The sequence below is a fragment of the Pecten maximus genome, chromosome 10 (genome assembly GCF_902652985.1).
Source record: "Pecten maximus chromosome 10, xPecMax1.1, whole genome shotgun sequence".
Lineage (NCBI taxonomy): Eukaryota > Metazoa > Mollusca > Bivalvia > Pectinida > Pectinidae > Pecten > Pecten maximus.
This window is the reverse complement of record NC_047024.1, coordinates 14,894,244-14,906,374: the sequence shown is the minus strand read 5'-3', so window position 1 is coordinate 14,906,374 and position 12,131 is coordinate 14,894,244. Positions and strand designations below refer to the sequence as shown.

Below are 12,131 nucleotides of genomic sequence, written 5' to 3'. Positions count from 1 at the left end.
TTCATTCAAGGTCACAGCGGTCAAAAAGGCTAAAAATTTTAACAACTTCTTCTCAATTACCAACAGTCCCAGAGACCTAATATTTGGCCTGTAGCATGCTGGGGTGAAGGGCTCGCAAGTTTGTTCAAATGAATGACCTTGATCTTCATTCAAGGTCACAGGAGTCAAAAAGGCTAAAATCTTTAAACGACTTCTTCTCAATAACCAAGAGTCCCAGGGAGTTGATATTAGGTCTGTAGCATGCTTGGGTAAAGGGCTACCAAGTTTGTTGAAATGAATGACCTTGACCTTCATTCAAGGTCACAGGAGTCAAAAAGGCTAAAATCTTGAAATGACTTCTTCTCAATAACCAAGAGTCCCATGGAGTTAATATTGGGTCTGTAGCATGCTGGGGTAAAGGGCTACCAAGTTTGTTCAAATGAATGACCCTGACTCGCATTCAAGGTCACGTCGATCAAGTATGCTTAAATCTTTGAATGACTTTTAGTGAAAAGCCAAAGTGCTGAGAGACATTATTATATTGGTCCTGTAGCATGCTTTCAAATAACTGCAGGATCCATATATGAAAAGATCACTGCATTGCAGGTGAGCGATTAGGGCCCATTGGGCCCTTGTCTTCAAGGTGTCATAGGGATGACTTTTAACCTATCTTACAGGGGTCGGAGGGGATGACTTTTAACCTGTCTTACAGGGGTTGTAGGGGATGACTATTTACCTGCCTTCCAGGGGTTGTAGGGGATGACTTTTTACCTGCCTTCCAGGGGTTGTAGGGGATGACTTTTAACCTGCCTTACAGGGGTTGTAGGGGATGACTTTTAACCTGCCTTACAGGGGTCGTAGGGGATGACTTTTTACCTGTCTTCAAGGGGTCCTAGGGGATGACTTTTAACCTACCTTACAGGGGTTGTAGGGGATGACTTTTAACCTACCTTACAGGGGTTGTAGGGGATGACGTTTTACCTGCCTTACAGGGGTCATAGGGATGACTTTTTACCTGTCTTACAGGGGTTGTAGGGGATGACTTTTTACCTGTCTTACATGGGTTGTAGGGGATGACTTTTTACCTGTCTTCAAGGGGTCGTAGGGGATGACTTTTTACCTGCCTTCAAGGGGTCGTAGGGGATGACTTTTTACCTGTCTTACAGGGGTTGTAGGGGATGACTTTTTGCCGGTCTTACAGGGGTCGTAGGGGATGACTTTTTACCTGTCTTACAGGGGTTGTAGGGGATGACTTTTTACCTGTCTTACAGGGGTCGTAGGGGATGACTTTTTACCTGTCTTACAGGGGTTGTAGGGGATGACTTTTTGCCGGTCTTACAGGGGTCGTAGGGGATGACTTTTTACCTGCCTTCAAGGGGTTGTAGGGGATGACTTTTTACCTGTCTTCAAGGGGTCGTAGGGGATGACTTTTTACCTGTCTTACAGGGGTTGTAGGGGATGACTTTTTACCTGTCTTACAGGGGTCGTAGGGGATGACTTTTTACCTGTCTTACAGGGGTTGTAGGGGATGACTTTTTGCCGGTCTTACAGGGGTTGTAGGGGATGACTTTTTACCTGCCTTCAAGGGGTTGTAGGGGATGACTTTTTACCTGTCTTCAAGGGGTCGTAGGGGATGACTTTTTACCTGTCTTACAGGGGTCGTAGGGGATGACTTTTTACCTGTCTTACAGGGGTTGTAGGGGATGACTTTTTGCCGGTCTTACAGGGGTCGTAGGGGATGACTTTTTACCTGTCTTACAGGGGTTGTAGGGGATGACTTTTTACCTGTCTTACAGGGGTCGTAGGGGATGACTTTTTACCTGTCTTACAGGGGTCGTAGGGGATGACTTTTTACCTGTCTTCCAGGGGTCGTAGGAGATGACTTTTTATGTGTTCCCAATTGCTGATAAAGTAAGCAAATTGCATATTCATCAGTTAATGTTGTGTTTAATGTTTTAAAAAGCATTTTATTGATAATCAAATTGTAGGCTTGTATTAATTTATTTGACTGCTGGAGTTGTCTCCCTGAGTACATCCTTTTAATTATCATTACGCATTTTAATGACAAAAGAATTGAGTCTTAATCAACATAAAACCTTTATTTAGATTGATTTTTTCGATCAGATCACAAAATAATCATTTTCATAATGGCATATGGCCATTGTCTTTCCCCAAGGAGCAAATTCATAAGTGTTCATTTTCTGTTTATTCATTCACTCCATATTTCTTAATATTATTTTTAGCACTTAAATCTGTCAGTTCTTGAACAAATGTTACAACTGCCATGACTATAAATTCTGTTAAATTGGCAGTATCTCATTATATAGATAAAAAGATGAAAAAGTTTCTGAGAGACAGATGTAAATGTTTTTATAAACATTCTGTGTGAATATATCTTATGTCAGAAAAGTTTTCAGGTAATGGATAAAATGTTTTTATAAAACGTTTGCATGACTGTATCTTACAGCAGCTTGTGTTTTATTTGGCCGATATATGGAACGTATAATCAGTGAAAATGGGAAATAATCTGTGGTATATTTAGAAGCTGATAACAAAAAGATAGATGGCCGGGGGCTGAGGAAGAAGAAATATTCCTGGATAACCAAACGGTTGATGTCTGTTCCATAGCCTTTAAGAAATAATTCTATAACCTTGTAATAAAGCTGATACCCAACACAGAAGTCAGCTGTGAGCTGGAGATAAACATTGAGTATGAAATGAAAGTCAACACCATACTAAAACAGCTTTGGATTTTACTAATTGGTAAACATGAATGTTTATCTGTCACAGTTAAAATGTCGTAAAAATCATTGGTTTGTTTCCACAGGTGAAGTTTTAGAGAGTTTTTCAGCCAGTAGATATATACACAGTCAAACTTTATTAACTTAAATGGGCAGCAGGATTTAGAAAAAATCTAGTTACTCCTGTACTCCTGTGAGGCGAGTTTCCATGTTTTTGTGAAGTTTGGCTTTATGTAATAATTCGGCATTATAAATGAAAAAATGAAGAGAAGGTTATCTCAAATTAATTTATTAGGGTTATATAAGATAAACACATTTATTTTAAAACACAGACTATTCTACAGAAATGGTATTTAGTATGTAATTGTTAAAAAATGCACTTGCCTTGATACATGATAAATCAAATTTGCCAAAGTCAGAATATTATGCAGATGTTAGATGTATGATGTTTCTACTTCATTTCGTAAGATGAGTTTAGATTTCATACAGATCTCATCTTAAGTTTTTTCATATATTATTCATTTACATAATTATGTAAAAATATCTATTACACATAGTAATAATGCATAGATAGATTAAAGGGTGGAAAGGTACCATGATGTATTTTTCCATCTAGAATTTCAGATCCGTGGATGGTTTTAAATAACAGAAATATACAGACACTTAAAAATGAATCACTTTAAGATATTTATGATGATCTAGGGCCATCTCTCGTAACTTGACCGTTAAATAAACACCTCACAAAAATTTGCAAAATTCTGACATGTAGAGGAAGAGACAAGTGTATTGCTGTGTGTATCAGGAATGTGACATTATTATCAAAGTTTATTGTGGAATAAGATACATCATCTGTACAGCCTAAATAACCATGTTAATGGTTTGTCATCGTAATTACTGGGTGTATCGGAGTAATAATAGTGGGGGGTAAAACTGCACAAAGATTTATAACATTGTTTGGGTGTTTCTCTATTAAAGCTACAAAATTGGCATACAGTTTCATCTCCTGCTTTATATAAACCCTGGAAAAAAGTTATCAGATTTATATTTTTTCATGTGTGCAGTATACACCTGCTTCACCTAAATGTCCGACTAAAATTTGTTGCCTGATGAGAATGATTTTTATTGATACTTATTAAAATTTTAAAAGAAGAGGAAAATTTAAATAAGAAATTTAAGAAAATATTATTGTTTTTAAATTTTCAAACTCATCGCATTTAGAGATGACTCAGTGATTCTGAGATGACATAAAATCAAAAATTGTGAGAAATATTTCTATGTTTATCAAATCATGGACGAAAGCTAACAATGCCTATTATTTACACCACTATTGTAGTAAAGACTCCCTAATACTGTTACAGTCTCCCATTCATGAGTTTGCTCCAAAGGTCATGTGTAGACAGTATATAGGTTACAATGTCTATCTGACAGTGGTATCTGGTTCCTTACAGAAATGGGAGGGGGTAATCATGCTGTATGGACCCTGGGGAGGCAGTAATCCTGTAAGGGGGAGGGGGTGTATCATAGTTAGGGGGGGGGGGGGGGGGGGAGATTTCAGCCAATCCTTATGGCTAGTACATCCTGGCATTTTCTATGGGAAATCAGATGCCTGGGTTCATGTGAACTGAAGGATCAAATTTCAAAGTAGAAGTCTGTAGCCGGCTATCTAGTTTCAGCACCCATGCTGGTAGCTGATCATCCCCTAGGTCTGTAGATGATCAGTACTGTTCTGTATTCATCATCATCATTACTCCCAGTTACATCAGTTTGAAGAGTCAGTCTGTGTAGAAGTGTGGCCAGGTTTTTAGTGTTATTGGACCTGCCAGCTCTGTGTGCACCCCAATCGAACCTCTTCCTGCCAGTAAAGGCAGAAACAGTCAAGATTTCTTCAAAGTGCTCTGATTGGCTGAGAATCAGGTTCATACAAAAGGTCAATATCTGCCAAATCTTCTGCTCATCATCCCCACACCACTTCGCCCTCTGTCTTTCAAGAAAGGTATGTATTGAATTGGTTGTTATTTCTCTGTAAATGCAAGTTTAGGACACCTGTAAAAAGCTGATCTCGAGGGTTCAGCTTGTATGTTTAAAATTGTTTGATTTTGTTGAATATATTTTGTATGAGTCATATGTAGTTTGAAGTCTACAACACATAACATTATGGGGCGAGTCTCTAGGTATGATGTAGGCACCCACACATGGTACATGTTAGCTAATTTCAGAAGATGTTATGCCCATCTTTGCCTGGTGGTGTAGGGAGTAGAGTCTCTGGTGCCATCACCTCTGTATCTCATCAGATCATTGGTACTTACTACCAACTTACACAGATGGGCAAGATAAATATGGAATGCTTATAGTATAGTACTGGGAGGGGCACAAACACTCACTCACAGACCATCACACCAGGTTTGCTCCCAGCGCCCCCTAGCAGGAATTTTACAACTAATAGAGGTCACTTCATGCTGCCACTTCAGCACCGATTTGACCAAAGCTGATGTTGTAGGTTGAGTGGTGTGGTATTTGGTTTTTGGGACCTTGTGGCATTTTGTTCTGCCTGGTTATCTCTCATCTTCAGCAGCTCGAGTCAGCATCCTGCTGAGAGTTTTAAGCAGGTAGGAAGCATATCTTGATTAGTTGTTAATAGTACGACTTTATTTAGCATGTTTTTAGTGGAGGTTTTTAAATGTGGATCAAGATTGACCTCAATGTTTAAAGACTTGTGGAAAAGTACTTGTTAATATTCCTGACTTTGTACAAGATATTCAACCTCAAATCTTACCTGTTGTTTAGACTTGTATGTAGGGAGGTTCAACTTTTTTTCTGTGTAAAATATAGATTTTACGAGCTCTTATTTTCATATTTGTGGTAAAACCATCTGATTGGCATGAGTTCTTCACTTGTTTTAATTTGAAACCAAATCTAGAGTCAATCAGCCGAATTTTCTATCCTGTGTATGACTGCCATACTATAATTTTGATGTTCGTTCATTTGTACAAAAAGACCCCTATAATCAGTATATCACACACCTAATGTTGTATCATACCTGAGAATTAACATTAGTATCCTACTATTTACTTAACCTGTTGCAATCTTCATTCTCTACTATAAAATCATACAGCACAAACGATATACCACAATAGTGTGATCTCATAATTACATGACATCATACTCTGGTCTCGGTGAAAACTATGTCCTGGCAATATGATTATTAGTTTTTCTTGAGGTAAGTAATAAATAGTATAAAACAATCGACTTGTGACCTCTCAGTCGTTGAGAGCTGACATCCTACTACTGGACTTCATCACCCTGAGGTAGTATGGTGGAATTATAAACATCTAGAAATAAGTCTGATAATTTTTAGTTTGAACCTAAACTCATTTCTCAAAATACATAGGAATATTTGAGTGTATGTTCATAATATACAAAGTACATAGTCACATGAAAGTCAGTAACCAACGGTCATGTTTTTTATGTCAAGGTTATGTGTCCCTTCACTTATGCAACAGCACAGGGGCATATCTAAGATTGAACGTGGCTCACAGGGGCACATCTAAGATTGAACGTAGTTCCCAGGGGCATATCTAAAATTGAACGTAGTTCACAGGGGCATATCTAAAATTGAACGTAGTTCACAGGGGCATATCTAAGATTGAACGTAGTTCACAGGGGCACATCTAAGATTGAACGTAGTTCACAGGGGCATATCTAAGATGGAACATAGTTCACAGGGGCATATCTAAGATGGAACGGTACAAGCATATCACAGGAACAAAAACCTACCATGCTAATAATGTTGTACTTATATCATATATTAATTAAATTGGTAATAATGTGGTACTTATATCGCATATTAATTTAATCATCACATTCATACTCCTAACATTTCTAGATGTGTAATTTGTATAGACTTACGGTTACCACCCATGATGTTGAAGAAATTGGCGTGTGAGGGTCAGAACAGGAGTATTTGATGATGATATGTGTTAGATAAACATCTGGCAGTTCTCTATATTAATATAAACATGATATTCTCTGTGTAAGAATATTACTTAACAATATGGGGAAAATGAATAGAGGATTTCAAGAAATGAATTTCATGTGAATAAGATTCTTAATGAAAATGTTGAGTCTGTATGTACAACTCCTTGTATAGGCCTCCTGGTGTTGCAGTTATTATTCACAAGTTAGCAGTTATATTTTTATAGATGTGTAGTTCTATACAGACACAAATTGGTGTAAGCTTCTGTTTGAACTTTGGAGATAAAATCTGAGGACTCTCATATTAAATCAAGTTTGTGTCATCACAATTTCATGCAATAGAAACTAAATGCATGATATTTTGAAATATTTTTTTTCATGAAAATTGTATTGCTTAGAAATAGGATAGATTAAATTGTAACATTTCAGATCATAAACTATTTAGAGAAGTGGGTGTTTTTTAGGTTTTTGTTGAATAAGATAAAATTTGTGCTAGAATTTGTGTTGAGTGTATACAGTTCAGTATCTACATCCATGGTTTTTGCTTCATGCAGTTTTTCTTCCAAAGGTTCAGAATTAGTTGGGCTTGGGGAGAATTGTTACTGTATAAATACCATGATAGCTTGAAAATGAGTTTGTACTATGACTGTCAGTGTTGGGATAGACCATAACAATGTCAGCTATGTAACTCTCAGAGATTCCTGGCACCATCTCCTCACCATTACAGGGTCAAAGGTCAGCCCTGTTTTATGATGTGTTTGATACATTAGCAACAAGGAGGCTATAAATATAGTACCTCACATTTGTCTTCATGATGTATAATAGAAACTGTTTCAACAGATGTTCCTCATAGCAAGGACAACACATATGGTTGTCAGACCCTCCAGGTACATTTCGTAGAGGGAAACAACTCTGTTGTGACACAGTCTCATCATGACTGGATCTTTGGAGTGTTTGTAATCATCATGGTTTACATCATAGCTTGGCACTATCTCCACAACTGCCAGTAGGTCTGTCTGACTCCCTTGTGTGGCAGCTATATATTACATGCCAGATTTACATGATGATTACCACTCTCTTCATCAACACAGACTAATGTTTAGGACCCTACACCACAGACTAAGGTTTGTGATCTCTACACCACAGACTAAGGTTTGTGATCGCTACACTACAGACTAATGTTTGTGATCTTTACACCACAGACTAAGGTTTGTGATCTCTACACCACAGACTAAGGTTTGTGATCTCTACACTACAGTCTAATGTTTGTGATATCTACACCACGGACTAATGTTTGTGATCTCTACACCACAGACTAATGTTTATGATCTCTACACCACAGACTAATGTTTGTGATCTTTACACCACAGACTAATGTTTGTGATCTCTACACCACAGACTAATGTTTGTGATCTCTACACTACAGACTAATGTTTGTGATCTCTACACCACAGACTAATGTTTATGATCTCTACACCACAGACTAATGTTTGTGATCTCTACACCACAGACTAATGTTTGTGATCTCTACACCACAGACTAATGTTTGTGATATCTACACCACAGACTGATGTTTGTGATATATACACCACAGACTAAGGTTTGTGATCTCTACACCACAGACTAAGGTTTGTGATCGCTACACTACAGACTAATGTTTGTGATCGCTACACCACAGACTAATGTTTGTGATCGCTACACCACAGACTAATGTTTGTGATCGCTACACTACAGACTAATGTTTGTGATCGCTACACCACAGACTAATGTTTGTGATCCCTACACCACAGACTTATGTTTGTTATATCTACACCACAGACTAAGGTTTGTGATCTCTACACCACAGACTAATGTTTGTGATCTCTACACCACAGACTAAGGTTTGTGATCGCTACACTACAGACTAATGTTTGTGATCGCTACACTACAGACTAATGTTTGTGATCGCTACACCACAGACTAATGTTTGTGATCTCTACACCACAGACTAATGTTTGTGATCTCTACACTACAGACTAATGTTTGTGATCGCTACACCACAGACTAATGTTTGTGATATCTACACCACAGACTAATGTTTGTGATATCTACACCACAGACTAATGTTTATGATCTCTACACCACAGACTAATGTTTGTGATCTCTACACCACAGACTAATGTTTGTGATCTCTACACCACAGACTAATGTTTGTGATCTCTACACCACAGACTAATGTTTGTGATCGCTACACTACAGACTAATGTTTGTGATCGCTACACCACAGACTAATGTTTGTGATCTCTACACTACAGACTAATGTTTGTGATCGCTACACTACAGACTAATGTTTGTGATCGCTACACTGCAGACTAATGTTTGTGATCTCTACACCACAGACTAATGTTTGTGATCTCTACACCACAGACTAATGTTTGTGATCTCTACACCACAGACTAATGTTTGTGATCTCTACACCACAGACTAATGTTTGTGATATCTACACCACAGACTGATGTTTGTGATCTCTACACCACAGACTGATGTTTGTGATCGTTACACCACAGACTAATGTTTGTGATCTCTAAACCACAGACTAATGTTTGTGATCTTTACACCACAGACTAAGGTTTGTGATCTCTACACCACAGACTAATGTTTGTGATATCTACACCACAGACTGATGTTTGTGATCTCTACACCACAGACTAATGTTTGTGATATCTACACCACAGACTAATGTTTGTGATCGTTACACCACAGACTAATGTTTGTGATCTTTACACCACAGACCAATGTTTGTGATCTCTACACCACAGACTAATGTTTGTGATCGCTACACCACAGACTGATGTTTGTGATCACTACACCACAGACTGATGTTTGTGATCTCTACACCACAGACTAATGTTTGTGATCTCTACACCACAGACTAATGTTTGTGATCTCTACACCACAGACTAATGTTTGTGAGTGTTACACCACAGACTAATGTTTGTGATCTCTACACCACAGACTGATGTTTGTGATATCTACACCACAGACTAATGTTTGTGATCGCTACACCACAGACTGATGTTTGTGATCTTTACACCACAGACTAAGGTTTGTGATCTCTACACCACAGACTAATGTTTGTGATCTCTACACCACATACTGATGTTTGTGATCTCTACACTACAGACTAATGTTTGTGATCTCTACACCACAGACTAATGTTTGTGATCTCTACACCACAGACTGATGTTTGTGATCTCTACACCACAGACTAATGTTTGTGATCTCTACACCACAGACTAATGTTTGTGATCTCTACACCACAGACTAATGTTTGTGATCTCTACACCACAGACTAATGTTTGTGATCTCTACACCACAGACTAATGTTTGTGATCTCTACACCACAGACTAATGTTTGTGATCTCTACACCACAGACTAATGTTTGTGATCTCTACACCACAGACTGATGTTTGTGATCTCTACACCACAGACTAATGTTTGTGATCTCTACACCACAGACTAATGTTTGTGATCTTTACACCACAGTCTAATGTTTGTGATATCTACACCACAGTCCATGTACAGTTGAAATGTTTTGAGTAGATGAAGTTGTACATGATGGTCTACCCAGAAATAAGTTTAAAAGCCCACCAGTGTATATTGTAATTCAGTGAAAATGCTATATAATACTTTATTGTCTTGCAATAAGCCCACCCTTTTCCTTTGAATCAAAGTTGATGTTAGCTCCCTGGGCCTATCACAGGATAAATACTGTATGACTGTGTAGGGCTCATTTTATTTGGTGTAAGATGTACTTTTTCATCAGTTTTACTTTTTTTGTCTCATGACTTCTTGATCTCAGAATATGAGATATTTTCTCTGTACAGTCTTAACGTATCATAAAATAAACATTCCAGCTATTATAGAGGTTTCAGTTTTCGCTGCAAGGGTTTTTCTTACCAGCTAAAGTTTGACATCATGTGATTTTCAACAGCTGAGTATGATGCTAGTCTGGACTAAGAGACAAACGCACATACAGACTGGACGAGGAGTCTGATATGGTTGGATGTACTTATTGTGTGGAGGTGATCTGTACCCTATAATTAGTCTTTGTTAAAGCGTCTTTTTAAAACTTTCAGTCTCTCAAGTGAAACTCCCCTGTAACACTGTGTTCAAAGCTTTCATTCTTAAGTAAAACTGTAACTCTGCAATAGTCAGTCCATATGTAGCAGATTTCTACCATATAAACAAATTATCAAGCTCTGAAACTTTGTCTATGATGAATTATAAGTGAATTAAGGAAAGCTATGATTTTGTTCATTTGAGATAAAGTAGGTATAATCAGAGATCAAGCTAACAATGCTTTAACATCTTGTTCAGTACAATGGGGACTGTTATGCAAAAACTTATCATGTTTCCGACCTGTACCTACAGATGTGTTGGAATTATAGATAAAGGTTTGGGGTCCAGATCCCTCCACAATTCTCTCAATACGTCCCTGGAAAACTATTCCAGTTGTAGATTTTCTAGTACGTTTATTTATGTCAATTTTTATGCAGGAATAAAAAGTATCTGGGGGGAGGGGTGACACTCCCTGTGTTGTCTATTCATATTTACACTATCTCAGATTGATGAAGTTAAAAATTTAAGATTTTTGGTAGGGGCACATTTGCTAAGTAAGAGATTCGAAACTCCTAGTACATTGGCTTTGTTGATTTATATATATATATCTTAGTTAATTGATCAATTAAGGAAAATTTTATCTACTTTAAAGAGTTTTGAAGGAGTAAGGGGCAAAGATGGTAAAATTATCATGTCTTCAGAAGCTTGTTTGTGACACAGATTAATGTCCTATTCATGCAGATCTTTACATTTATGGAGTGTGCAGTATTATTTACACTAGAGATAATTGAGTCAGTCTGCCACCCAGTGGGAGGGGGACCGGCTCCTGGTGTGTTGATGATGGAGGCATGCTCCCAGTCAGGCTGTGGTAAATTAATTGTCCATGGCTAGTATAAACAGACACTGATCCCCCTCCCCCCACAATTGTAGTTCATGGTACTAAGTATTTAATCACTCAGAGTTCTCATAGCTTGGAGGTAGGTTTGTAAACCTTTCTATTTGACTGAACTGTATGTCTATAATCATGAGGTTTGAAATTCACATAATGTATTTCATTACTATGTTCTCTGTCTGAAATATGTATATTTTGTTCTCTGAATGCATATATATATACATTACTGTATGTCAAGGGCATATTTACTTAGTGTGTTTGGTAAATTGGAATCCGTTCATAAGACACTGTCTCAGACTGCCACATAATCTAGTGTGCAATAATATAGATTGTAATAATTTTTAACTTATTGTATGTTCATTAGATTTCTTATATAAAAACTTTTTTTTCATTTTTTTCCTGTTGTACGTATTATAAATAATCCGAAATGCTCCATCAGATTGGA

At 37.6% G+C, this 12,131-nt stretch overlaps 1 protein-coding gene across 20 annotated transcripts in view; it reads left to right on the top strand.

Annotated features, from left to right (window-relative positions):
• Positions 1–12,131, top strand: part of LOC117335598 (trichohyalin-like) — a 99,353-nt gene that overhangs the window by 40,851 nt on the left and 46,371 nt on the right. For 14 of the 20 annotated variants that reach the window (XM_033895720.1, XM_033895717.1, XM_033895716.1 and 11 more), the window contains exon 1: positions 4,433–4,713. The exons of 3 other annotated variants lie outside the window; for them this stretch is intronic. The gene's annotated coding sequence lies outside the window, so the exon portion shown is untranslated. Of the gene's footprint in view, positions 1–4,432; positions 4,714–5,057; positions 5,327–12,131 lie in introns of those variants that run through there. 3 more of the 20 variants (XM_033895718.1, XM_033895703.1, XM_033895721.1) reach the window with 2 other exon arrangements.